The sequence below is a fragment of the Cajanus cajan genome, chromosome 1, assembly GCF_000230855.2.
Source record: "Cajanus cajan strain Asha chromosome 1, NIPB_CcT2T_4, whole genome shotgun sequence".
Lineage (NCBI taxonomy): Eukaryota > Viridiplantae > Streptophyta > Magnoliopsida > Fabales > Fabaceae > Cajanus > Cajanus cajan.
In genome coordinates, this window is record NC_138517.1 from 20,804,260 (window position 1) to 20,829,600 (window position 25,341).

Genomic DNA, 25,341 nt, shown 5'->3' on the forward strand with positions numbered 1-25,341 from the left:
AATCAAACTCAAGATGACCAAAAATGATGAAGGAGGAATAGGAATGGATGCTCCACTTCTAGATATAAGATAAGCAAGAGTGTTGAACCTACCACAAAGAGGAAATCCTTAATAAAAGATCTTACGGAGAAATGTCACCAAGAGAGAAAACTATGACTTTTGGAAGGAGAACACTCAAAGATTATTCTTACAATTCTTCAAAAGTGGTGTCCAAATACAAGGAGAAATCAATTTGTAGGATTTGGTAGCTTGTGGTGCAAGTTAGACTAACCTAATATGTCCAATAAACTTTTACTAGTTGCACCCCTCCTAAACTACTATTTACACCCCTAAAAAATATAAGGACATAAATTCCTACATTACTTGGCCCAAAATGCAAGGTCAAAATAAGGAAAATAATTACAAGTAAAAATATATACAAAAGAAGAGAAAGAAAGTTACTAAAAGGGACCCAAAGCTCAATAAAGTTTAGGCCTTCTTCCTTCAAGTCTACCCTACTCCTCTTGATTACTTTAATATTAGGCTCCTAAACATGATGTAATTAAACTCTATAGTCGTTTCTATAGTAGAAGAAAATTACATCTCTACAGGTAATTGTTGTTCACAGTTACTATGGACGAAGTATCAACTAGAAGACTATCATAGGCTTGAAAATAATATACATGTTTTTTGTGACAACACTAATGCTATCAATTTGTCTAAAACTCTCATACAACATTTTAAGGCTAAGCACTTAGAGATAAGGTATCATTTTATTCATGATTATATACAAAAATAAGTTTTTTATATAAAGTTTATTAATACTGGTCAACAATGGGCTGATATCTTTACCAAAGCTCTAGTTAAAGAACGTTGCAAATTCATTAGAGAGCATCTTAATATAAAATTCATATTAGACTAAGCATCATCTTACACATATTTTGTTTCATTTGTCATGGATCATCTTATGCTTACGTGGACATACTTGTTTCATCTGACTCATTAATCTAATACACATTATTTTATTCATATATGTTTACTAACATAGTCTTTCTCTAAAAAGCTATCTTTTGCACTTAATGTTTATAAATATTTTAAATGATTAACGAGGAACTAGAAAAAGAGTACGTGCAATAGTGGGACGATCAAAGGCATGTCACATCAATAATCTTTTTCTTCTCATATTGTCCTTTCACCTACCTAACACATTTTTGAAGAAACAAAATCCCCTAGATTGACTCACATTCTATAACTTAACCATTTTTGCCTCATCAATCTTATGCTCTCATCTCTTTCAAATCCTTTAAGATTTTCTACTCAAATGAAACCCTAAAATGGCCCACAGAACTCTATCAACCTACAACAAGGTTCCCATGGAGGAGTATCTTAAGACAACCTTTGTTCTTGGGAAGAGCATCACATTGATGCAATTGCAAGATGAAGGTTATGTAGTGAACCACTACCTAGACAAAGTCGGATGGTCCAACTTCACTAAGCTAAGGTGCAACTGGTACAACACACCTTATGCCTACTTATAGGCATCAACAATAATGGATGGTAATGCCATTGTTGGAATGGTGGACCAGACAAATATTCAAATCACTCCCATATCTATTGCAACAATTTCTGGTTGTAGGGAGGATGGATGATCTACTCCAATGACTAAGAGGAGGTCATCACGAAGGAGACCGTGTGATGGAGGACCATCCTTAAATACCATAGGACCTTTGACAAGGTCTATGGTTAGTAGGCTAGAGAAAGCTACTAGAAAGGATGTGTTTCATGAGCATAAAATATGTGTTCTCCTAGTTGTTTGGTCTTCTATTGTATATACTATGTATAGATTATTGTTGACCTTATATTTTGGGTCAAGTAGTATAGGAATTTTCATACTTGTATAGTTTTTCTTTAAGTGTGTAATTAGTAGTTTAGGAGAGCTATAACTAGCTAAAGTCATGATAGACTTATTTGGGCTTGGATGGCCTAAATTTTTTCATGGCCCATAGGTTTGGACATCTACTTGCTCATGCAAGTGGTTTGGACATCCAAACCTAGCTAATATAGCCATCAAAGTTGTTAAATAAGTCACATGGCTTTTGATAGTGACATCTCAACAACTTGCTAAAAGTAATCATTAATTTGCTAGTTGTAATGATTAGGTTAGGTATTTGGAGTTAACTTAAGCTAACCTAGGTTATTTCTAAATTATGATTAGCTTAGCTTACTCCATAAGTTTCTAGATTCTTAACTAGCATTGGTTAGCTTAAGCATAACATAGTTAACCATAGTTACACTTAACCATGGTTAGTCTAACTTGTACCATAAGTTAACCAAACCCTATATATTGTTATTCTCTTGTATTGGCCGGGTAGTTTTGAGATTTTATTGAATTGGGTGATATTTTCTCTCTAATTCCTTTTCTCAAAGCTTGTTTCTCTCTATAAAATTCTTATTTTTCTCTTATCATCTCTTGAGTATGGTGAGAATTTCAAGAGACATATCACTCTTCAAGAGTGTGGCATCACCTAAAGGAGATGCTACCTTTTCTTGTGTGTTAGAAATGGCTTTTAACATCATTGGAAGCCACTAAAGGAGCTTGAAGGAGTCCAAGAAGCTAAAGATTCATCCAAGGAGCTAAAGATTCGTCCAAGGAGCTAAAGATTAATCCAAGAAACTAAAGATTCACCCAAGAAGCTTAAAGGAGAAACTACATTAATCAAGTCTCTCATAAGGTTTCCATCATCGTGGACATCATGCTATACCTATTGGTGCATCCTTCAGACAAGGCAGAGTTGAAGAGGTAGCTTTGTGCCGCAAACATGAAACCTCTTTACATGTTGCATAATATGTTTTTCAGCATATCCATACCAAGGTCTAACTTTAGGGACAATGTCTTAGATTTTAATAGGTTCTGTTGGTACCACCTTTGTTTGGGGTTTTAATATATCTACCTAGTTTGATATTTAGTCAATAAAAGTCCTATCTCAGTTAGAGAAACCAGGAATAGAGCAAGATAATACCTATTCCCTATAAAATTCTCCTTATGAGAAGCTAACATCAACACCACCTACTACGAGAAAGTGAAAAGGGTGGGAGAAATTAGCTCCACCACCTTAAAAAGAATGAGGATCTCTCACCTTCTTCTAGGCAACAAGAGAAAGCAAGGTGAAGCGAAGACAAAACTTAAGGAAGAACACCCTCTCAAGAAGCCCACAAACAACCAATGTACCCTACGCATCCATCCTCAAACCTAAACACCAACACTTCCATCAACTCAAACACCAATCCAAACACAACCACCACCAAAAACAAAAGCCATCAAACAACTTAGAATATCTATCCAAGAGCCTTCATCTGAATCAAATAAGAAACCTTATCCTTTTATATCTCTCATCAACAAACATCTTTTACACCTTCACCTAACCTACCTGTTAAGTCAGACAAAGATGAAAGCAATTCCTAGCAAGGTTTTGAATAAGACAAATATAATACATGTTGTTATTTCTAACAAGTGTGTTAGTGTTTCAGATATAAGTACAGGCAAACTAAAGAATAGAGAATATTCATGAGTTACTGTCCACATCAGAACCAAGAGATAAGCCAAGCACTGGATAAAGGCTGTTCAAATAGAGGGAAATACATCGGACGAAGATATCCATGAACATAGACACGAAAGAAATAAAGAAAAAGGACATGAGCAACCAAGTTGAAGGGCAAAAGATAACAACACGATCAAAATGAATCAAGTCCAGCACAAGAAGGAAAATAATAAAGCCTCAAATGATACAAGACCATGGACGTGGGATAAAACTAAGTCACAGCCAACCATACGGAGACTTGAATAACACAGACGAAGATCAAGAATGTTGGATTGCATCTATAGATACAACAAGACAAACTACCTAGCATCCATACTCTCAAAAGAACACATGAAGACATCAAAATAGAAGAAGAAAGATAAGAAAAATGAATGAGCGCTTATCCCCAAATCAAAACTGTGTGTGTCAGAGCAAGTACACCTACCAATCAGCAAAGGACAACGCCTCTGTAGCTACAATACCGAGAAAGTACATAGATATCTTAATGTCAGACATAGAAGCAAATAAATGGTACAAAAGACCTTGTGGAACGCAGGTTCAGTAAGCAAACATTTAATGCAAGATCAACGACATTAAATGCAAGAATCCATGGTGCTTGTGCAAACTAAACAAGAATCAGATGATGGCTAGTCAAGTATTAAAATTAGGTCCGATCAAGGACGAAAGAACATTCAACAAATACTATATGAGGACTACCATAGGAAAGAGGAAATGGAGTATCAATAGAAGAGCCAAAAATAAGAAAAAACATGGAATAAGGATAGTTGTGTCAAACATCAAACGAAACCAGAAAATTAACTCTGGTAGAAGAAAAGTTACGGGAAGATGTGTGTCAAGAAGCAACCTCCAGTGCAACATGAGGAAATGGACCAAGCATGAGACGAAGATAAGAAGAAAGACAACAACACATAAGATGAAAGACACTCCAAATGCACACAAAGTCCATCTACGAAATTAACTAAACTAATGGAGAAGTCACTACATCAGTACTAAGACGAAGACCTAAAACATGAGAAGTACATGAAATGATCAGACGAAGACAAAAATTATCATGAAGAACAAAAATAGATCTCAGAGAAAGACAGACTTCGTCCACAATCATACTAGAAGCTCTCAACGTTGAAGGAAAGAAAGAAGGAGAAGACAAATGAGTCAAAATAGGAAGGATGCATGTGTTAGAAAAAGTATGGACAACATTCTACAAGCTACATGACTAGGAAAGGACAAAAAAATTCCTAGGTCTCTGCTATATTCAGACATAGCTGCTAATAAGACAAAGAAGACTTCACACAAGGTCTATCACAAGAAGCAATATTTAATGCAAGAACTCAAGCATTAAATAAGTAGAATGAATTGATCATGCATGACTATGTCTGCCTCAACAAACACCTGGAACGGGAAGCTCTGCTTCAAAGGATATATTCAAAGTCAAGCAACAAATAGATTCTACAAGACTATATATATATAGGTCTTAACATCAAACCTTAAAAGGCTAGCTGTTTGGCCTGAAATGGTTCAAGTGAGAAAAAAGAGTGATATCCAGCCCATGATGCAACGAAACTAGAGATAGAGCAAATAGAGTCAAATATACCATAGAGTATTCATCTCTGTAAACTAAGGAGTTCCAAACATGTGTATCTTAGGAGCAAAACCTTAGTGAGTGTGCCATCTTATGTATCATCTCCATGAGAGTAAACCAAACACTCAATCGTTGTAATTAAAGACTAAGGTTGCATACCTTAGTGAGTGTAGAAACCTATGTATCCTCTCTATGAGAGTAACTCACACACTCAAACCAAACCTGCCTAGTTAATATCGTAAAGCCTGAAGAGGCTAAGGAAAGAATACTTGTAAAGCCTGGAGGGGCTTGTCAAAGAATACTCACTACTAGATAGAAGTGGCTGATAAGAGAATACTAGCGCCGGTGAGTGAAGTTGGCGGGCCAGGAGGTGGTCGAGAATACTCACTGCTAGCCAAAAGTGGTTGATAAGAAAATACTAGCGCTGGTGAGTGAAGCTGGCGGGCCAGGAGTTGTCGAGAATACTTGGGGAACCAGAAGTGATTTAAGAATACTAGCATTGATGAGTGAAGTTGACGGGCCAGGAGTGGTTGAGAATACTCAGGTCCATGAGTGGACAATAATACTCAAATGTTCTTTCTTCTAATATCCAGTGGAACCCTTCAGTTGAATGAGACTAGACGTAGCTCAGTTGAGCGAACCAGTATAAAAAATGATTGCACTATCTAATTTATATTTCAGATGCAAATTCTTCTTAATCGACAAACCATGTTGAAAACTTCGTTTAATGTCTATTCTTTATTAAAACCAATTTTTAGACGAAGACGCAAAGTTTGTTTAACAAATATGTTACACTGAAAAGTCTTATTTACTGCTCATCCCTATATGAAACTATCTTGAAAAGGAAAATGCAATCATGATTGTTAGCTAAACCATTTTCCTCAGTGGACAATAAATCTTTCAGACGCAGTATTCTTGTGTTAAGCAAATTTTGTATAACTTTCTGGTTTTTGAAAGTACATTGGACGAAGAACGTTACTCTTGCGAAAATGATTATATAATTCCTTCATACTAACACACACATATTCAACCCCCCCCCCCCCTTCTATGTGTTTCATGTCTAACTTCACTACCATCCATTCAACCCAAGCTTTTATCTCAATTGGAGGCAAAAGAGTAAAAGAAGAGATAAGAAGACCTGGCCGCTGAAGAAGCTAGGATACTAGAAACAAAACTTTATCTCTCTGTTGAGAGTCTTACTTCAACAATAAACACATCTATTTATGTTGGACAAAGACTCCCGTCAACAACTCAGATAGGAGCATTTGAAGTATAAGAAAATCTTTGCCCAACCTAGACATTAGTGTCTTAGGTTAAGACTCTAGCTACAAAAGTAACTTCTCAAGCCATCCAAATAGTCCAACATACTTCATTTACAACACCTGTTATAAAAGCTAAGACTATTGAACGGGTCGATGACAATGCACAACTGTCACTTGAAGTGTTTGTATTAAAAGATATTCCTTTGAGCATGTATATCTCCTTAGTTCTACCTGACCCTCATAGCCTAGAGGCTTTCGTCTCTACAGTGTCATGAGGAGAGAATGTTTAGATTCTAAGTGTTGACTCAAAAAAGGAAGTTGGCCTTTAACGATTGGCAGAGGAGGCCACCACAAATGAAAAGTATGTAACGTTTGTCATAGATACTACTTCATTTGCTTGTAAATGTGCGAGTTTTTAATATACACTACTCAACTCCTCTTCTAGTGTCTATATTTTCTCCACAGTTGCAAAATCACTTCTCAAAGACATAAATCCATAGAATCCAAATTTATCACACATTTGTTAGGAAAGGAATTTTTTTTCAATAGAATCAAAATTAATTACATATTATAAAAAAAAATAAAAACTAATAGAAAATTGAGAGAATTCCAATTGGAAAAAATCAATTCAAGATTTTAATCCTTATGATGAAATTTTCACGATTCAAAATGTAATTTGAATTCAATCATCATCAAATCAACACAAATGTGATTCAAATATAGATTTATATTTAGATCTATATAATTTGATTAAAAATGCAAGACGCAATCGCGTTCTTACAATTTTCATGAAATTCAAGAATGATAAGCGATAGATTTAGGCGATTTAGGATCTACATCTAAATCTAGATCTAGATCCAAAACAAAATTCAACTCAGATATGAATATAATAAAAATGCAGTTCATAATCATGAAAAAAAATGTGTTCTAGAAAAAAGAAGAAGACAAGGTGAAAAATTCATATGGAAAAATTAATCGAAATTCAAATTTTACAGCTATTCGTGAAACCTTTAATGATTGAGAAAATTAGCTACACATCTCCATCAAGATGTTGCATTTAATTCATGAAGAGATTGGAGAGAGAGAGGGGGGAGATAAAGAAATTTGTGAGAGAAAAAGAGAGAGAATTTAGAGAAGCTTGCACAACAAGAAACTCTAAATCTAAAAAATAATGTAAAAATGCACAATGCAAGTCTATTTGCAGCTATTAATAGACTAAATTAATAGGCCTAATCATACTTATTTCAATCCTGGTCCACTAATCACCTAATAAAAACCCTAAGCTACTTTTGAAATAATTTCCTAAAGAAAAATTAGTACAAAGTGCAAAGGTAGAAACTTGCGGTGCATTATCCTTCCTCTTTAGCTTTCTAGGGACACCAAAAACATGTGATTCTGAGTTTAGGTGCTCAAGATATGACTTACACAAGACAACATGTCAAAGTGGGAAAAAATCATGAGAATTAACTAAAATTTATAACTAAAACTAATATAGCCCACTAAAATAACTCACAATGAATTCATCAATTTAAGATAGTTATGGATGTCAAATAAGCCCAATGTAGTGCATAAAAGTTGTATCAAATATGCTTTATCAATGGGATAAATCCTATTGAGATTTGATTGATGCATATCAATAATGTGGTAGGTCCACACCCAAACTGTATTATACCTAACGGTTGTATTGGACCTTCCTAATGTAAGTAGCAACATCTGATATACCATTTTGGAGTTGTTTATGACTATTGAGCCCAGACGTGTTATATGAGATCTCCTTAGTTGAAAATGTATGATGACACATAGTGTTGTTAAGTTGTATACTATGTTGTTGAGTTATGTATTGTGTTGCTAAGTTGTATTGATGGAAAACCATTCTTGAAGATCATAGGACCTTTGACAAAAGCAATGTCAATAAGAATGCAAGAGGAGTAGGCTAAAGGTGAAGATAGAATGCCTAAGCTTTTGTGGAGCTATAGGCTTATTTCATAGTTCATCCTTCTTTTTGTTGTATGTTCCTTTATTTTGACCTTGTATTTTGGGTCATGTAATGTAGGTAATTTTGTCCTTGTATAATTTTACTTAAGGGTATAATTAGTAGATTAGGAAAGATGTAACTAGTAAAGTCTTGTTAGACTTATTTGAGCTTGGATAACCCAAATATTTTCATGGCCCATAGGTTTGGATGTCCACTTTCTCATACAAGTGGTTTGGACATCCAAAGCATACCAAGTTTGTCATCCAAGCTACAAATTAAGTCACATGGCTTTGATAGTGACATCTTAACAAACTTGTTAAAAATAATCATTAGTCTAGTAGTTGCAATGATTAGGTTAGGTAGTTGGAGTTAATTTAAGTTAACCTATGTTATTCTTAAACTAGGTTTAGCTTAGCTTGCTCCATAAGCTTCTAGACAACTAACTAAACTTGTAGACATTTAACTAAAGTTAGTTAGCTTAAGTAAAAGATAGCTAACCATGGTTACATTTAACCATGGTTAATCTAGCTTACACCATAAGCCAACTAAACTCTATATATTGTATTTTTCTACCCATTTTGTGATATTTTTTTAGTAATATACATGATTTAGACGAAATTTGTCTCCAAACTCCCTCTCAAAGCTTGTTTCACTCCTTGAAACTTGATCATTTTCTCTTATCTTTTCTTGAGTGTGGTGAGAATTGGAAGGACTTATCACTCAAATGAGTATGGCGTCACCAAGGGAGATTCCTTCTCTTCCATATGTGTTTGGAAATGGCTTCTAACACCTTAGGAATCCGTTGAAGAATCTAGAAGGAGACTAAGAAGCTAAAGATTCATTCTAGAAGCTTGAAGGAGGAACTACATAAATCTAATCTCTCCTTAGAGTTTCCATCATGTATATTGTGTTGTTGAGTTGTACTAATATGTTTTTTATGACACCCTCTACCCCATATATCAATATCAGCAATAATGGTAACATCACTTCAAATGTCTTAATGAAACTCTAAATTAAATAAGAAATAGTTTGCAAAATACCTTTAAGGATAAAGGATCCACGTTTGTTCAATACAAACAAGTTCCTACAAGGAGAAGTAATCTTGAATGCTAAAGTTAAGTGATTGCATGACACCATTAAAATCCAAAAGAAACTGACATGAATCCTAGTATATACAAAAAATCAAAAGAAATAAAGTCTTAATCTAAGAAACATAGTCTCATATCCTATAAGAGTGCAAACATGATATGTTACAAGACTTGTGCCTCATCACCCACATCATCGTCACGAGCTAATAGATAAAAATAGTTTGTGTTTTCTTTTTAAGCATGTTCTTAAACTTCTTGGACACGAGAGATGTCTCATAATCTGTGGAGTTTTCAAAACTTTCATATGAGCTATTACTCTCAGACTCAACCTTTAGAGCTTTACCCTTATCCCTCTTCTTACTGGTTTCACCAGTCCTTAGACCAACAAAATCATTTGCTTTCAGATGATCCTTATTGTTTAAATGGACTTTATGAACTATCAATGTTTTTAAGAGTTCATCCTATGTAAGAGTTTTAAGGTTACTAGCTTATGATATAATGGTGGCCTTTGGTTCCCATATTTTTGGAAGACTATCCAAGATCTTGAGATTGTTATGAGCTTTAGAGAACTTAGTTCCTAGAAATTTTAGACCATTAAGAATAGTTTGGAACCTTCCAAACACATCAATGGTTTTGTTCTCATTCATGGATAACAACTCATAGTGTCTCTAAAAAGTAGCAACTCATTTGAGCCTTACATCTTCAATGCCTTCATAAGTTACTCTGATGGCTTCCCACATTTCTTTGGTAGTTTTGCAACTGCAGAACTTGTTGTACTCTATTCTTGACAAAGATCAAGCTAAGATATATCATGCCTTTGTGTTAAGTTGCAAGGTGTTATAGTCCTATTGTGCGTATACTAACTTTCTCCCTTGGTTATAGGAACATCACCAATTATGATGATCTTTTAAAGATGATATTGGGTGGATTTGATGAATATCTCCATCCTATTCTTCCAGTATGGGTATTCTTCTCCATTAAAATTTGATGGCCTTGTAAGAGAAACTCCTTTAGACAGGTATTGACCTTCACTAACTTCCCATCATAGGATCTTTTCCTTTAGCATGATTAGATGCTCAATCCTGTTAAAGGATGAGCTTTGATACCAAACTACGAAGAAAAGAAAGACACTAAAAGGGAGGTTGAATTGTGTCAATCAAAACTCAACACTTTTTTAAAAATAATGAAGTAGTATTCTAAATCCTTACGAGTGTAGACGAAGAGTTTAAGAAAAAAAAACACAATATTTTTATATTGTTTCATCTCAACTATTAAGCTTACATCCAGTTCTAAATCAATTCAATCAAGTTCTACTATCTTTTACAAAGTTACAAGTATTCTTTCACTGGCCATTTTTGTCTTAACCTAAGTGTTCTTTGACTTGCCTCTTCAAGATCAAAGAAATAACACAAAGTTAAAGCTAGGAAATCGTTTTATTTTTTTATCTTAATATCAAGATGTGATACAACCAATTTAAGTACAAGGTCTTTTACAAAAACAATGAAAGAATTTTTAAAAAAATTTGGTTTTCTATCTTTCTGAATCTTTAAACTTCTTTATATAGGTTTTTCATAATGATCTTTGCAAATCCTTGAGCATCTCTCACTGATTTGCTTTATCTATCTTCATCTTCATTCCTTATAGAGACAAGTGTTCGTTGGTGCATTAAATGCATTTCGCAAAATTGTCACTCATATCTAATCAAGAAAGCTACTTATCACCTTTAAGGTACCAAACAAAAGGAATTGTTGCTTATGTCAACCAAAAATAACTTTTTTTGAGGCTTCACATGTGTCAAGGGATTTTCTTGTCTTTTCTCTAACATAAAGCATGTTTGTATTCCTCTTTGTAGTGCAAGTACCAAAGAAGCTTTTTTATTCCTTTTGATTTGTTAAGGAATAATATAGACAAATACTATTTGATTGTCAGACATCATAAATGATACATACAAAAATATTTTTTCTTACAAATAAAGTAGTTTCCTAAGAGACTTAATGTCAATATCACCAATCTTTTATCAGAATTCATCGTATGATTTGAAAAACATTTCTCTTGAAAAACGTCTAAGTTTGTTATCGTTAAAACTTATATTCAAAGAGATTCAAGATTGTCTTTTGATCAAATAGAATAATAGATTCCTTTAGTGAAAGAAGAGACTAAACATATCTCTTGAGTTAAGAATAAAATAGTATAGACTTTTTTGTGCTCATACTTTTTCCCGGCTCTTTAAGTTTATCCGCTCGTGCATTCATATTTACTTGCTAACACGCTTAACTAACATGGGTTAAAAATATTTTAAGTAAATATTTTTAAACATAATTCAATTCTCCCTTATTGCGTATAACTTGTGTATTTCAAATTATTCATGTTTGATCTATGTAGAATGCAAACAACCCAAACAATAACACTTTTTTCTAACATATTCTTTATTATTAGTTAAAATTATTGTAAACTATGAAAATTATAAATCAATATTATTAAATAAGAAATTGGAACCACAAAATTTATATAATTTTAAAAAAAAAATTGTTATTAACATTTCTCTTAAATCTATTAGTTAAATAAAAACAATTTTCAACCAAGTCAAACCCAATAAACATTCATGTATATGGAATCTTTCAAAGTTAGGTATTTTAAAAAAATTAAATAAACTCACTAAACAATTGTCAAACTACTTGTTTAACTGATTTTATGATGACAAAATCACTCATTAGCATTAATATAAAAAAAATTTGCATGAGTTATATTCTAATTTCAATCAAAGAAACAAATTTTCTAAGAGCCTTTTTCCATTTCTCTATTTCTTATATCTTATTGTATCCAATTGCTCACAACTTGTTTCAATATGCTTAAAAATTTCACATCGCTTAGAAATTGAGGCTAAAAGTAGTTTATAAATATCATCCTCCTTTAACTCATACAAGTGTCTTTCCAAAAACAAAATTGTGATGGCCCAACGAGTGCAAAAGCAAAAAATACCTCAATCGCGATGACCCTAACCATGCCAGTAAAATTATAGCTAAAACACTAGTGTAGACACCCAATTTCGTCCGGGGGGCACACAAACAAGGACATGGATCTCTGTTACGAAGGGAAGGAGCTCCCGAAGCATGCCAACGAGAAGACAGGACTTCAGAGGGCCCAAAAGCACAAATTAAATATTATTATGGGCCCGGAACGGGCCGTTCCAAGGTCCGAAATGGGCCGTTCCGAGGTTCCCAAAAAGCCAAAAAATCCTAATTTGGAACGGGCTGTTCCGAGATTGGAACGGGTCGTTCCAAGATTGGAACAGGCCGTTCCAAACTCCTCCAAAAATGGGTAAAAGCTCATTTGGAACGGGTCTGAAACGGGTCGTTCCTACATCTGGAACGGTCCGTTCCAAGGCCATTCCAGACCAACTGTGTGTGCTTAATTTGGACCCCGAAAATTTCGTCCAGCACTCTCTAGAGCTCGAAATTTCTCTCTTTTTTTCTCTCTCTCTCTCCTATTGTATTTCTTGAATATTGTGAGGCATTTGTGTAGTGTGAAAGGTTGCCATAAAGCACCTACAATTTCCATATTGGAAGATCTAACAAAGCTTGCTACGAGGTATTTTGATCAATTTTCTTCTCTCTTTTATTTCTTATATTTGATAAATATTGTTTATATTAAGAGCAATCATGTAGATATTTTATAGTCAATTGTTTAATTTAAATTTTAAATCATATAAATAATCATCAATAAAAGGGGATATAATATTTAATTTATTATTTCTTATCGCATTAACTTCATCATAGGGTACCGATTTAGGGCGTTGTAAGGGTGCTTAATACCTTCCTTACACGTAACCGATCCCCGAACCCAATTCTGGTTATCAAGGCCATTATTGGATCTTTTAAAAATCTTTTCTTTTTCCAATGTTTTGAGTAAAATATTGGTGGCGACTCCATGAACCTATTTTCAAAACCATTAATTAAGGATTAGTCTGGTGTCCGGGCATTCCTTAATTGATGAGACTTTTAAAAGGATGTCTAAACCATTAGCCACAAGATCGGAAATTTTCGGGGTTGCGACAGATGGCGACTCCACTGGGGATGTTTAAAAAGGGTCAGGCCCATTTAAGTGACGAAGTTAATAAAATCAAAATAATAATTTAAATATTTTTCCCCTTTATTTTATTTGTTTTATTTGTTTGGCTTTAATATCTGTTTGTTTGCTTATTTAAATTGCGCACTTGTTTGAAATAAAATTGTACACAAACCTTTGCACACAATAGTTCCCCCTACACCTGGGGGCATCAGGGTAATAAACATAGGGAGTGGTTGACGTACGACCGGCCCAAGTTTGGACTTAGAGCCTGCGAGCCTTGTCGAAAATCACACTCAAGGTGATAACCGGTTACTCTAGCCCGAAATACTACGACAGACCTTAGAGTTTGCCAGGTGACGGTGACAGAGATATTGGGTCCCTATAATGGGGGCACCTTGGGGGCCTTGAAACCAGTGAGATTAGAACCTTCCTATACAATGCACTTTTCTTGCAGGGACCACAGACCAAGGATTTGAATGTGACTGTCCGCGAGTGTACATTTGTTTGAGCATATGTGTGTTGCATTTGTTGTGTTCTCTTTTTGTTCATTTCAAACAGAAAGGAATTATAGACAAACAAGCAGATATCAATAAAAAAAACTAATGCTCTTCTGTATTCCCTAACTCTAAAGCATCATATAGGGTAGTTTTTTTAAAAAAAAACAAAACAAAACAAAAAATATGGCAAAAAATATCATGCATCATAACCCTTAGTAAAAAAAATGATAAAATTTAGGCAAAAATAAATATAATCCATCTCCTAGGATAGTACATTAGCATGCATCCATTAGAGACGGAAGGTACATATAATAGTATGTGTAGACACCCGATTTCGTCCGGGGGGCTTACAAACAAGGAAATGGACCTTTGTTTTGAAGGGAAGGAGCTCCCGAAGCATGCAAACAAAAGGATACGACATCAGAGGGCCCAAAAGCCCAAATCAACTTTTTAGTGGCCCGGAATGGGCCGTTCCATAATTAGAACGGGACGTTCCCAAGTCTGGAACGGGCTGTTCTAGATTTGGAACGGGCCGTTCCAAGTTTTTAAAAAAGGGCAAAAAACCTAAATTGGAACGGGTCGTTCCAAAATCGGAACGGACCGTTCCAAACCTAAAAAAGGTGTTAAAATCCTTAAACCGGAACGGGCCGTTCCTAAATTGGAACGGGCCGTTCTGGTATATTAAAAGGGGCACAAATTTTGTACCCAGAACGGGCCGTTCTCATTTCAGAACGGGCCGTTCTGGTTCCCCGGAACGGGCCGTTCCGATTTCAAAACGGGCCGTTCTGGGGTACAAAAATAAGGCTCAACGGCCAGATCCAGAACGGGCCGTTCCGATTTTGGAACGGGCCGTTCTGGACCCTTTCTGAAGTCTATAAATAGATTGTTGGGGCTCATTTCTCAGGACTCCGAAATTTCGTCCAGACTTCCTATAGCTCGAAATTTCTCTCTTTTTCTCTCTTCCCCTCTATTTTTGTATTTCTTGATATTTTTGTGAGGCATTGTAGTGTGAAGGGTTGTCAAAAAGCACCCAAATATCCATCTTTGAAGATTAATAGAGCTCGTTCAAGAGGTGTTTTTATCAATTTTCTTCTCCCTATTTTATTTCTTATATTTGATAAATATTGTTTATAATAAGAGCAATCATGTAGATATTTTAGAGTCAATTGTTTAATTTAAATTTCAAATCATGTAAATAATCATCAATAAAAGGGGATATAATATTTAATTTATTATTTCTTATCGCATTAACTTCATCATAGGGTACCGATTTAGGGCGTTGTAAGGGTGTTTAATACCTTCCTTACAGGTAACCGACCCCCGAGCCCAATTCTGGTTATCAAGGCCATTATTGGATCTTTCAAAAATCTTTTCTTTTTCCAATGTTTTGAGTAAAACATTGGTGGCGACTCCATAGAACTTATTTTCAAAACCATTGATTAAGGATTAGTCTGGTGTCCGGGCATTCCTTAATTGATGAGATCTTTAAAAGGATGTCTAAACCATACGTCGCGAGATCGGAAATTTTCGGGTTGCGACAGTATGCAAAGATGTTTTTTTTAAACAAAAATCAATGAGAATTATATTTGTTGAAATTCTCAAGTGTCTTTGCATCCTATTTTACGTTTCATATAGATAACATGTCTTCCTTGTAAATAATAAATAAGAATAAAAAGGGAAACCTAACCTGTGCGTGTTAATCAAATAATGAGATCACTGGTAATCAAGTGCAAAATTGATACATCAAATCACAAGCACTTAAAAACCAGTAATTGTGCAAGAAGACTGGGGGGCATAACATGCCCAAATTGACGATTCAAATGCCGAGAGTTCCCCATGCGGAAACAACAATTGCCGGGATAAGAGGAATGATCAAGAATGGACGAATCCTTGCTTTTTAGGGAATTACAAGACAAAACCCAATTGAAGAATAAAGGCATTGCATACAAAAACCCGTTAGGATAAAACTCGTAAAGGGCGTCCTAGGCAAAAATTAGGGTGAAAAAAAAATCAAGATCCCGATAAGATACGTCCTATGCAAAGGCAGGAATATATAAAAAAAAAATAAGAAATGTCTATCTGAGTTGGAATTGAAAGGTGGCTCGAGTATTCCCTTCGAAAGCAAGAATTCACAACGGTTTTACTCCAAATGCAAAACACCGACGTTCAAGCAAGCGGAAAGGTTTTCTTTTGGAAATTATCAAACCATTCATGACTCTCTAGGGGGCAACCTCTTTCTATCTCTCTGTGTATGAATCACAAACTCGGGGCATGCCCGGGCCTTCGAGCTTTGCTAAAAGGGCACGTGTAGATTGAAAATTCCATTTTTATACCATACACTTTTCTACTTCATTTCTCTTCTCCCTTTTATCTACTCTAAGCCTTGTCAACAAACCATAAATGAACAAGTACATTTGAAATAAGGACATCATTAGAAACAATGGCTTTATACACAAAAAAAAAAACATAAAGATCAATCAAACTTGGCATGACTTGTGGATAAAAGCCCAAACAAAATCAATGCAAGGGGCATCCCCCTTTAATGGAGTAATGAAAAATGATCACAAATGCTGCAAAGACAAAAGCCCTGCAGGAAACCCACTAAGGGGGCTGCGCAAAAGTTAGGGCAAGATCTGCTAGGCAACCCACAATTAAAAAGGGTAGCCTAGGTAAAATTAAGGATCAAAAGAAAATGTCCGCTAGGGAACACACCTCAAGTAACCTAGGCAAAAGTTAGGACAAAGCAGCATCCCGAGCTGAAAACTGAAAGGCGGCTCGGGAAGATCATTTAATCAAATATGCAATCCTAAGTCATTGCTTAACTTTGAAGGAAATAATGAGCTATTGCAGAAAATGATTTCCTCACTTTGAACGTGCTTGTTCATCAGCCTAAACCACTAGCCTACCTCGGCCAGCCATTCTTCTAAAAACCATTTTTGCAAAATCCTCTCTAACAAAACTTCTGCAAAAAAAAATTTATATGTATATATCTTCTTCCTATCTTTCCTCTTGACCTATATGGCATTAAGATAAATTTGAGAGATACATGGAGTATGCACAGTGAACACTCACAAGGAAAATATGGAGGTGTCCTAGAACAGAGTCTAGGTACACCTGATCCAACGGCTAACATATCATATCCAGTACAAGCAAGAGGGCTGAACTAAACAAACCTCAAGTTCAGGAAGCAACACTTGGAATGAATTCGATACGGCTAAAGGCTAACAATCTATGTCATTGATTAATGCGCATAGATTAATTTCTTGAAAGTAAAATCAATATGCATTTAAGCATTAGCATAGAGGCATCATTGCATAGCATGCATAGGGCACAAGCGTGCACAAAAGGGTATAAGTTTATTTATAAAAAAAAATCCAATTCATTCCTACTTCGCATTTTCTTTTGCATTCTTGCATTCTTTGTGTGTGCCTATCCACCCCTTGTTGGAGGAATCAAGAGGCCGAAGCACTCGTAAAAAAAATTAACAACTAGACAGTGCTTTAAAGCCAAGATCATGTCAAAAAGCATAGCCCCAACAAGGGCATTCCATACAAGTGGTTTCATATAGCCACCAAGAAACAAAAGACATGTCAACAGCAAGACGGGATAGAACCGGACGAGGAAGAATAATCAAGTCCACAAGCATGAAGAGGCCATCACGCCCTACTCCTCAATTGAAAGAAGGATGATTCAAGAGAATGCCAAGACTAGGAATGGTCTCCTTACCAAAGCCAGGAGTGGCTTCCAAAATAATACTCATCAATAAATATTAAGCAAATAACATCATCATGGGATGGGATCCCTCCACCAATGATGATAACAAAAGATAAAACAGCAAAAGGCAAGCTTCATACATGTTGAAAAAGCCGAAGCATTTAGAAAATAGCAGAAAAAGGCAAGCTTCAAACATAAAAAAACCGAAGCTAAACAAATATAAAATTTAGAAAAAACCTACCACAAGCAGACGCCTGGAGAGGCATCACAATACTCACATGGCAGGGGAAACACCAGAATCCCTATCATCCATCCATCGCCCACCAACACAGGGGCACATCAAGTACGTCTCGCCCATCCTCCTTGGGGCATTTTGCATCACAAGTCAACAACAAGGGTACTGTCAAGTACTTCAAATCAAAAAAGAATCACCATCAAGTATCCACACAAGATTTCAAAGGTCCTCCTTCAAAGGATATCAACAACCATCCAAGTTGAGAGCCGCCATTGAGCCGCTCAAATCAATGAACAACAACGAGGGTACCGCCGAGTTCCTCGAAGTCAAAAACTGGGATGCCGCCGAGCTCCCACCACAAGTCGGTTGAAGCCTTAAAATCAGCCAAGCTTGATCGAGAGCCGCCGTCGAGCCTCTCAAATCAGTGAACAACAACGAGGGTACCGCCGAGTTCCTCGAAGTCAAAAACTAGGATGCCGCCGAGCTCCCACCATAGGTCAGTTGAAACCTTAAAATCAGTCAAGCTTGATCGAGAACCGCCGTCGAGCCTCTCAAATTAGTGAACGACAACGAGGGTACCGCCGAGTTCCTCGAAGTCAAAATCTGGGATGCTGCCGAGCTCCCACCATAGGTCGGTTGAAGCCTTAAAATCAGCCAAGCTTGATCGAGAGCCGTCGTCGAGCCTCTTAAATCAGTGACCAACAATGAGGGTACCGCCAAGTTCCTCGAAGTCAAAACCGGGACCGCCGTCGAGCTCCCACCATAAGTCCGTTGAAGCCTTAAAAATCAGCACAGTTTGATCGAGAGCTGCCGTCGAGCCTCTTAAATCAGTGAATGACAATGAGGGTACTGCCGAGTTCTTCAAAGTCAAAATCGGGATTGCTGTCGAGCTCCCACCTGTGGGTCGGCTGAAGCCCTAAATATCAGTTCAGCCTGGAGAGGCTGAGCTCATAATATACTCCCTCTTCAACCAGCAACAAATAAAGGAACACATTATCACAAGGGAAACAATGCAGAAGCACCAAAGAGACGAAGAGAAGACCTGGACGAAATGTCTACGTCTTTCCTTGCCTTTGGAAAAGCAACACATTACTATTCCAAAGGACAAGTAAAGAAGGGCAGCTGTAGACACCCAATTTCGTCCGGGGGGGCACACAAACAAGGACATGGATCTCTGTTACGAAGGGAAAGAGCTCCCGAAGCATGCCAACGAGAAGACAGGACTTCAGAGGGCCCAAAAGCACAAATTAAATATTTTTATGGGCCCGGAACGGGCTGTTCCAAAATCGGAACGGGCCGTTCCGTGGTTCCCAAAAAGCCAAAAAATCCTAATTTGGAACGGGCTGTTCCGAGATTGGAACGGGCCCTTCCAAGATTGGAACAGGCCGTTCCAAACTCCTCCAAAAATGGGTAAAAGCTCATTTAGAACGGGTCTGAAACGGGTCGTTTCTACATCTAGAATGGGTCATTCCAAGGCCGTTCCAAACCAACTGTGTGTGCTTAATTTGGACCCCGAAAATTTTGTCCAACACTCTCTAGAGCTCAAAATTTCTCTCTTTTTCTCTCTCTCTCTCCTATTGTATTTCTTGAATATTGTGAGGCATTTGTGTAGTGTGAAAGGTTGCCATAAAGCACCTACAATTTCCATATTGGAAGATCTAACAAAGCTTACTACAAGGTATTTTGATCAATTTTCTTCTCTCTCTTTTATTTCTTATATTTGATAAATATTGTTTATATTAAGAGCAATCATGTAGATATTTTATAGTCAATTGTTTAATTTAAATTTTAAATCATGTAAATAATCATCAATAAAAGGGGATATAATATTTAATTTATTATTTCTTATCTCATTAACTTCATCATAGGGTACCGATTTAGGGCGTTGTAAGGGTGCTTAATACCTTCCTTACACGTAACCGACCCCCGAACCCAATTCTGGTTATCAAGGCCATTATTGGATCTTTTAAAAATCTTTTCTTTTTCCAATGTTTTGAGTAAAATATTGGTGGCGACTCCATGAACCTATTTTCAAAACCATTAATTAAGGATTAGTCTGGTGTCCGGGCATTCCTTAATTGATGAGACTTTTAAAAGGATGTTTAAACCATTAGCCGCAAGATCGAAAATTTTCGGGTTGCGACAACTAGCGCTAGAAGAAAGGCTAAGGCCACTATTGCCTTTTAGCCTCGTTTAGGGTCTTGTTTTGATATGTCTAAAAGTCTTTCATTATTTAGGAATTGAGACTAAGGGTAGTTTATAAACATCATCCTCCCTTAACACATCGAGACGTTTTTTCAAGGACTAAACTGTGACAACATAATAAATGCAAAAGTGGACAATATCTCGAATATAGTAACTCTAACAATGCCAACAAACTTATGGTTGAAACACAACCTATTGCTCTCACAATTTCAAAAGTTAAAAGAATTTATTTGTAATTTTTTAAAATAAATTTTAAAATGTATAAATTAATTTGAAAAACTAATTTTCAAAGTACCATAAACAAATTGTGAAGTAAAATAAAGGACGTGAAAAGAATTTCCCGCGACCCTAAGGACAAAACTATTCTCATTAAATTTGGTTCATCATATATATACCTTTTCTAAATAAGCACATCTTCTTTCTTCTTTTTTTTTTAAAAAATAAATTCTTAAATATTCTTAATCTTTTTTAATTCACAATTTTTTTATTTTACACCTCCAACATTTAATTTAGCACTTTCTCCTTCTTTTCTACACACCTTTTCTTCCTTTTTTAGTTTTAACATACACTTCTTTGTTTTCCCTTCACTGCCCACCTATTTTAGTAGATAGCTTTAATTTTTTATGCTTTCACATTACTCTCTTTCCTCCTCCCCTTTTAGTTTTTACATTGTTACCCTTTTTCTCCCCTCTTTCAATTTTCACTCAAACTCGAGACATAGAACTCATGTGTGATAATGTTGTAGGCACATGTGACTTCCTCAACAGTGTTGTAGGTGTCTAGCGTGTTTTTTCTTCAAGCACTTCCCCCTCCCTTTTCATAATGTGAGAAGGCATAACATGAAATTAAGTGTTCTAGAAAACACTTCTCGGAAATATTAATTTTAGTGTTCCAAAAAGTTATTTTCAAAACAATGAAATCAGTGTTCCAAAAAATATTTTTCTGGAATTGTGTTTTTTACACTTCTGGAAAGTCCTTTCTAAAACACTAAATTTACTATTCTAGAAAAAAAATTTCAAAATAATATAAAACAACACTGATGGAGGACCAGCCTTAAAGCATCATATAGGACCTATCACAAGGTCTATGGCTAGGAGAGTGGAGGAAGATGAAGAACACACCACACCAAAAGCCATGATCATCATGTGTGTGGATTTTGAGCCCTCTCCTTAGGTTGTTGCTTTCTTTTTCTATTTTTCCCTTGTATTTTGGGATTAGGGTCTTATTTTGTATTTTTTATTTAGCCTTTGTATTATGGGGAAAATTAGTCTTAGGATTTATTTTGGGACTTAAACCTTGACTTGTGAGGTCAAAGTCCATTTCTTTCCTTTTCTAGGCCTAAGGGTACTTTAGTCTTTTGGAGAGATGAGAGCCATTTCATTTGAGTTGCATCTAGGGTTCGTTTAAGGTGCATTTGGGCTTTAAATTTTCGGCCAAATGCTCCCAAGAAACTCTAGATGATCTCTTCTCTCTATAACTCTAGGCCATCCACCTTGTAGCCACTTTGGAATATATGCATTTTGAGTGAGCCTTATTGCCTCAAAAAGCCTTCCTTAGTCTTCTAGGACCTCACAGTCATCTCCCCTCCTTTCCACCCTAGAGTGAGTTTGAGTTCCCTTGAGTGGCCTCCACCATCCCTTGGTGGAGAGAGCTAGCTAAGAGCACCAAAAACACTTTCCACCTTTCCTTCTCCTTTTTCGTCCACCTTCACCCTTACACCACCAATATTTTTTTCCATCACCCTTGAGGAAACATCCAGCCATCATCCTTCTTCCTAATCCGCGGAGAAAGAGGGAGCCCCTCCTTGGAAGTTAAATATCACAACATGAAAGGAAGGAGTCCATCAAACACACTTCTACAAAGTACTTTTCGAAACTCTAATATTACATAATTCTAAAAATAACTTTTTGAAAATATGTAAAAAGCACAGTTCCAAAAAATAATTTTTGAAAAACTGATTTCACTATTTCAGAAAGTACTCTCCGGAATATTAAAATTAATGTTCTGGAAAGTATTATCTAAAACACTAATTTAATGTTGAATTTTTTGGAATTGTGAAAGGAGAGAAAATGTTTGAAGAAAAAATGTCTGTCTGACTCCATACCTTCGACACTGTCGAAGAAGTTGTGTCTACAACACTATCGTGTATCAACTCTATAGTTTGGGTGCTTGTGAAAATTGAAAGAGGAGAGGGAAAAAGAGAGTAATGTGAAAATCTAAAGAATTAACACTACCTATTGATATAGGTGGGGAGTGGAAAGAAGACAAGGAGATGTATGTGAAAATTAAAAGAGAAAGAAAAACGGTGGTGTGTGGAAAAGAAAAAAAAAGTGTTACATTGAACGTTTGAAATGTAAAATTAAAAATTGGAGAATATAAAAAAAATTAATATATTTCAATTTAAAAAAAAAAAAAAAAAAGTGTACTTATATATAAAAGAGAGAGAAAAAGAAATCTGTATCATGAGCCTTAAATTTAGCCCAGCCATTGGGTAGGCTTTTCCAGCCCAATAACATTTGTTTTTCTGTACTAAAGCAGTGTTAACCTACCCAACGTGTTTTGGCTTTACAAGTTGCTATGGTAAAGGTGGACCAATAAAATACCAAAAAAAAAAACCTAAAGGTCGGCCAATAAAAGACAACAAAATAAGTGTTGTTCTCATATCTGCAAACTTTTCTTGGAGGTGAATGCTAGTTCGTCTTCAGGCCCACAACACAGGCACAAGTGTACAAGCAACAGAATAAAAACGAGAAAAGGAAATCAAGCAAGAAAATTTCATCAAAAGGAAAATTGTCGGTGCAAAATTGCCATGGTATTTTTATTGCCACTACTTTAACCATCAAATTAAATTACCCTTTTCAATATTCTTTTCCCAGATAACACTACTTTAATCTTTTGTAAAGACTAATATGACGATAGTATTAAATCTTTTCTTCGAAGATTTGATTTGTTATTAAACTAGATTCTCAAATATTACTTTTTGACAATTTAGTCTTTCACAAGGATGTACTCAAATTTAATAAATTTAATTATATTTTAAAAAAAAATTGGTCATATTAATATTTATTAGTTTGATATTAATTTATAGTTTAATGTTATTAATGTTGTATTTCTATAAATATATGAATAAATAATATTTTTATTTAAATAATGTTAAATATACTATTTATTAAATAAAGAGTTAATCATCTATACACTGCCAGTGTAAAAAAATTTTATACTAGCAGTCAATCAGAGCTGTTAATAATGTCTTTTTATCTGTTCATTTAATTAAATTAAAATAAAAAAAGACACTATTAACGGCTGTGATTGACTGTCAGTGTAAAAAACTTTACACTGGCAGTGTATAGGTGATTAACTCTTAAATAAATATGTGCAAAATTTAATAATTCAAATATAAATTTACTAAATATATGACTTTTCATCAAAATTTTTAATATAGCAAAATATATTTAAATATATTTTTGTTCTCTACAATATATTGACTTTTTTTTATTTTGGTATTATATTTTTTTTAAATGGACCTTACAATTATTTTTCCATGTTTTATTTTAGATCTTATAATATATCTAATTTTTGTGACACATTCTACTAAAAATTTAAATATATAGTGGTAGAGTAACTTGTAGTGCAAGTTAGACAAAGTAAAGACAAGGTAAGAACACTTAGATTTAGCTAAGTCAATCATAGAGTGCCAAGTGTCACCTTATCTCCTAGGAGACAAGGAGGGGACACTTAGATCTAGAAAATCCAATCATGAAGTACCAAGTGTCACCTTGTCTCCTTGGCTAACCAAGAGACAAGTGTGTTAGAGAAGCTTGTAAAGAAAACTCGGCCAAGGAGAGGCTAGGCGGCCTTGCTTAATTTCCTCCATCTAATCCAATCCAAAAACTTTGGAATTGGTTTAGTTAGGTTCACCAAATGATGGTGAGACCTAGGCGGCCTTGCTTAAATGGAGAAAAACAAGTCTAATATGTAAAATTTGGCCTAGGCTCACTAAGGGTCCAATTGCTAGCTTCACCTACACACTTGTTATTTTCTACCCCACTACTAATACTAAAAATATGAAAATCTATGACCCTTAATACAAGGTCAATTGGAGTAAAAGTTTCTAAGTAACATACCCTAAAATCCTAAGGGTATAACCTACAAATAAAGATAAAGATACCTTACAAATACAAAGGCAAAATACACCTATACAAGTATCTACTATATACAAAGTACTATACGAGGTATGTACTATAGATACTTATAAGGATCTAATAAGAGGAATCATACTCAATGTTTATATAGGGCATAGGTCTAAGAAACACTTCTTCTGTAGAAGCCTCCTCTAGCCTCCTAACCATGGACCTAGTTAAAGGTCTAATGGTCTTCATATGTAAGTTCTCTATGGATGATCCTCCATCAGTATTAAATGCAAAATATACCTTTCCAGATGAGAAACGACACATTAGAGTGAATATGTTAATAAAATAATTTATGGTAGATCAATAAATCGTACAAACCATGCATGCACATATTAGCATTAGGTGATGCATGACATATGAAGCATGTCAAATGAAATGGATGTAAGAAAATTTACAGAGATGCTTAGTTTGATATGCAATTTAAGTTAAGGTGATCTCTAATGAATCTAAAGTTTTCTTCAACTAAGCCTTAGTAAAGATATTAGCCCATTAGTGATCAAAATTGATAAACTTTATATCAAAAAACTCCTTTCTGTACATAATTATGAATAAAATGATATTTTATTTCTATGTGCTTAGCTTTGGAATATTGTATGGGATATTTAGATAGATTAATAACACTAGTGTTGTTATAGAAAACATGTAAGTTATATTCAAGACTAGAGTAGTCTTCTGATTGAAACTTCACTCATAATAGTTGTGAGCAACAACTAGCAACAGAGATGTATTCTGTTTCAAAAATAGATAAAGCAATGGAATTCTGCTTTTTTCTTGCCCAAGAAATAAGACAAGGAGCCAAAAAAATGCATCCTTCACTTGTATTTTTCTGTCAACTTTGTCACTAGCATAGTTTGCATCATAATATCTTGCATCATAATATCTTGCTAACCTAAAATTTTTGTTTTTTCATAAAATAAACTTAGGTTAGTAGTACCTACAAGATATATGAA